The sequence below is a fragment of the Lampetra planeri genome, chromosome 3 (genome assembly GCF_965212315.1).
Source record: "Lampetra planeri chromosome 3, kcLamPlan1.2.h2, whole genome shotgun sequence".
NCBI classification, from domain to species: Eukaryota; Metazoa; Chordata; class Hyperoartia; order Petromyzontiformes; family Petromyzontidae; genus Lampetra; species Lampetra planeri.
In genome coordinates this window covers 17,514,347-17,519,622 of record NC_136109.1, presented here as the reverse complement: position 1 = coordinate 17,519,622, position 5,276 = coordinate 17,514,347, and positions in this window count along the sequence as shown.

The window sequence follows — 5,276 nt, the reverse complement described above, 5'->3', positions numbered from 1 at the left end:
CGTGCGATGTTGATTCTAAATGTGGAGGGGAAAACCGAAGAACCCGGAGGAAAATCCACCCAACATGCAAACTGCAAAACTGCAAATATACAGCAGCAGCAGCAGCAGGCGTCAGGGTCGGAATAAAACCCACAACCTCCTGCATACCAGGCGAGGTAGTTAACACCTCGCCACCGCGTTTGTTTGTTGAACTTCGTTCTTAACCGTACGTCTTTGCCAAGAGTAGCTGCTATTTAATCGGAGGTGCGGGGGGAGGACAACAGACTAAACACACAAAGGTGGCTTGTGCATCGCTCCAGTACAGCAACAGCACCGCCGTCGGGATGAACATTCTCTCCGTGCTGCTTGCCATTGACGCTCTCTCCTGCAGGTGTTCAACTTACTTGTTTTGTTGTCCGGGTCGAGCAACATGCGACGCCACCACATCGCGGGCGGAGTTCGAGCAGCTGTCTCGCTGCTCGGTGCAGGTGAAGCTCCCCCCCTCTCCCCTACCACCTACCTACCTGTGTGTGTGTGTGACAATGTTGAACTTCTTTCGCACCGTACGTAGCCCCTGTCCGAGAAGCTCAGCGACTAACTCCCGTTCCACGGTATGCTTCTTGCATCACGTCCTACCAGCACATCATAGCCACGGTAACACCTCTTTCTCTCTCTCTCTCTCTCTGCCCCCCACCACCCCCTGGCCAGCTCAGACTCCCGAAAATGAAACTGGGGGGGGAGGTGTAGGGGATAAAACAAAATTATGAAATAAAACAAAACAAAAAACTCGCAGATGAAAGAGCGAGGCGGTGCACGCGAAGCGAAATGTGTCTGTCGGTGGCATGGGGGGGGGGACGTCTGTCGAAGAGGAAACTCACGATACCCGCCGCTGCGTGTGGACACCGTGAAGAGCACTGGATACCCTGCGCGGAGGAAAACGGAGCCGCTTTATGAAGACAGAGAGAGCGTGGTGGCCATGGTGTCACCATAGCGCAGTGACGAGTGTCACTCTGGACAAACTCGGGCTGAGCACGGGGCGTGTCGTGTTTTCATTCTGAAACAACAACAACAACAACAAGAAGAAGAAGAAATACACCGGGCAAAAAAAAATAAAGAGCCACTTCTTTTGGGTCTGCAAAAAAAAAACGACGCCGTGTTCGGCGATGTGAAATTGCACGGGGTAGGGAAAAACAAGGAAACTTCTCTTTTGGAATGCTGCTGCTATAGAAAATATACTGCAGTGTAATTACATTGGTTGTTTCCATTAACATGTAAAATCATGGTCGCTTTTGAAATATCTAATGCACAATAAATGAAAATGGTACGTGGTTGTCGCATTCTGACTGTTAATTGGACAAGTTTTGTCCTCCATAATTTTTCATAGGTATAAGTGATAGTAATTCTGCTTGATTGTAAAACAATTATATTTCAATTAACTGAGCTCAATTATGTAAATACGTGCTTGCATATGTGCGGACTGGTGGGTAGGCCATTGCATCACCACTTGAGCGACCCAGGCTTGATTCCAAGGCTTACACATCACTTACTTGAACCTGCACTGAACTCCGACAGGTTGACTCGACCTAAAATAAGTTGTCTCTTTTACGGTCAATATCGACAGTGGGGAAACAAGCATCTTGGACATAGTGCTGGCATTACTATTCCATCGTGTGCCATGTCAGCCTGAACTGGTGCCAAAGGCAGTTACTCCGACCGTATGATACGAGCACATATTTCTGATTGGTTTTGTTGTATGCGTTTGCCATAACTTTATGGGACGTGGCCGCTCAGCTGAAAGGTTATTTTCTCCCGTTCATATTTGGAAAAAAATCAACCACACCAGACCACGAAGGGGGAAAACGATAAGTTAAAAATGCAAAGTTAGTTGCTCCTACGAGAGCAGTGTGAAATTACAAACTTTGGCAGCCGCCCGGCGTGGAATTGGCGATTTAGTAACGGACACTGCTCAACGCGACACGTACACCTTGACTGGGTGAGTGTGCCCACGTCTTTGCCAAGAGTATCTGCTATTTAAATCAGCCGATTAGAATGCATCGTAATACAACCATGCATACAATATTCACCGTCATTAAATGTGTTCAATATTTGTAATTATATTACCTAAATGTTAACTTCTAAATAAGCCACAACTACCATATTTTCATAGATCACTCTTCATTGTGTCACACAAATAAGTGTTTGTAATGCATTTGGATATTTGTTTACATTTCGTCATCAGACGATCCACGTTTGGTTGCAGGCTTCCCTCATGAATCACCATTCTTTACGATCCCGTGATGCTATAATCCTCGATACTGTCTCTGCACATGAGCTGATCTCATCTCTCCATCTCCATGGCAGTCTTTCTATCGGACGTTCAATTTGTTTGGCTGCTATTCTGCCACCAATCTCATCCATAAGACAATGCCTTCAAAGCACGCTTATTTATAACTTAAAACTTTCGTGACTTCAGGAATTCATATTCGTGGTTCTTACGGTAAAGTCACGGAGATAGAAAAGAAATAAAATTCAAATAAAAAGTTAAAATAAATAATTAAAAAAAATAAAAGCAAAAGAACACGTAAAAAATAAAAATTTAATTCAAAATAAACTGAAAATAATAAAAGCAAAAAAACCACGACGTTTCGATCGCAACACAAGCGGTCTTCATCAGGCGGAGAGAAAAGAGGGGGCAAGCCTCCAAATGTAGCTGCTTATAAGGGTTCCAAAGTGAGTGGGCGGGGGACGAGAGTTGCGCACGCAGCACGCTAATGCAGGAGCACAACAAAGGGGGCGTTGGGAGGAGGTGAGCTTGTGCAGGGCAAACAGCATTGGCGGGGCAGCCAATCAGCCAGCGCTAATGTCGGAGCAGACAATGGGGGGGGGGAGGAAGGGAGCAGATACAGGAAGAGAGGGGGGGTAGAGATTGGGGGGGGCATTGCACCTCGCTACACACATCCACACTGCTGACGGTAGAGGTTGACAAGAAAACACAAATCAAGTCATGACCCGAAGTGGTTGATGACATCTTTCCAATGATTGCTGAGTTTATTACCGTCGTCTCGGTTGAAATTGTGTCTGTATATATGGATAGCTTCATAAACGAATCTTTGTTGATAGCCAGTCGGCTTGCAAAGTAACATCGTCTTAGAGAAATACATTTCATGTGAGCCAGCCGCATTAAAGTAATGATCAGCCACGGCAGAAGTATTGGTCCTGCCGTGTTTCAGATCTGCCTTATGTTCACAAACACGGTCCGAGACATATCGCTTAGTTTCCCCAATTTAACTGCTGCCGCAGATACAGCTTAGTTTGCAGACGCCGGGATATTGCATGTCAGTAATCTTGTCCTTCACAGATGGGATCAGGTCACGAATTTTATGCAGTGTTAAATCGGACCTGGATCTTGTGTTGGTTCAAGATTTTTGAAAGCTTTTTGGTTATCTCTGCTATGTAAGGCAAGGTGATGGTTTTGATTTGATCTTCAGATGGCTCCTTCCTAACGGTTGGGGTGATGGCTTTGCGGATTGTATAGTCAGAATATCCATTCGCCTTGAGAGCCTGGTGTACGTGTTTGAGTGAATCTTTGTCCCTTAGTGCAATTCTAATGAGCTATTTTATGCCCCTTTGCACAATTCAGATTGTTCAAATTTCTGTTTGTTTTTAATCCATGTGTCGTAAAAGGTATCGTATACAATTCTGTAAAAGTTTCCTCCTTCGGCACAAGATTAGTGCTGGATATAACTACATTTGCCAATGTGATTTGTTCATTTGATCCTTACCCATCTATCAAATTACATTTTAATGTGCAATTTTATTCAGGGAGTGCTTTTGTTGCTTTGTTAACTTTCCCAAGATAAAATCTTGACTTAAAGTTTTCGTGACTGCAGGAATTAATATTCTTTGGGTCTTTCGGTAAAGTCACGGTGATAGATTCAAAGAAAATAACAAAAAACTACGACGTGGCAGCCCTTTAATTGGTGGAAGCCCACCCCACCGGGACCATCACTGCCCTCGACTACCATGACCACTAGCAGTAGCCCTTCATTGGTGGAAGCCCACTCACTACTCGTGCCCCTCTACGAGTAGCATCACCTCAAGCAGCAACCTCCACCGTCAACAGTGTGAGTGTGTAAAGCGAGGTGCAATGATTACTCAGCAGCCTCTTCTTGGTTCTTTCGGTAAAGTCACGTAGAAGGGAAATAAAAAAATTATAAAAATAAAACATAATAAAATAATTCACACGACGTTTCGGCCGCTGCTAATCCTGCATAATGCACAGGCATAATGACTTTGAAACCCCCCGCCCACCTCCTACGCATTCCACAAGTAGTGACTAATCCCATATCTGCATTTCCCATAAATATGCTAAATTCCTCTTGATATGGAAATTCCTTTGTCAAGGCGCTCTTCCCCCTCCAACCCAGCTTAAATATACGCTGCCATGCCTGGTGGTGTTCATTCAGACGCTGTCTTTCCGACAGACCTGTTCTTCACCTGAGGACGGCTGCTTGCGTTGTGGCCGAAACGTCGTGAGAATTATTTTATTGGTTTATTTTTATTATTTTATTATTTCCCTTCTACGTGACTTTACCGAAAGAACCAAGATGAATCCCTGCAGTCACGAAAGCTTGAAATCGAAACTCGGCAGCTCTTTAATTGGTGGAAAGCCACCACCAGCGCAGTGGATGCCCTATACGAGTACCACCACTCACATTAACATCAGCTGCCCCGTCCATGCTGATGACACTTGGGCTACGCCCATTTCAAACCTTTATTAACAGTTTGCCTTTCGAGGCGAACACCCTTTTCCTGATGACGACCGCTTGTGTTGCGATCGAAATGTCGTGGTTTTTTGTAATTTTATTTGAACCTATCTACGTGACTTTACCGAAAGACCCAAAGATAATGATTTCTCAAGCTTGTATTGTGCAGAAAAATCGCAGGAATGTATGCACTTATGCAATTTGTACTTATATACTTTACTTATTTGTATTTCTTTTTAGTGGCTTACTTTTTCTATAATTTGCACTCATGTAGTTTTTTGGTATTGGTTGTTGTTGTAACTTGCCGACCCGCCCCTACTGAACGTCTGTGAAAGAGTTTCATAGCTTTTTGGCATCCTCAAGGATAAATAAAGATTCTGATTATCAAATTCAGTTTTGGAAAAGCACTCCACCATGCTTGCCTTTTTCATATTCGGATTCCATTCGCTTTGATAATTTCCCTGCGTATGTATTGGTGCTGACAATTTAACTCGCGTAACATTTTAGCGCAAAAAACACAAGACACACAAG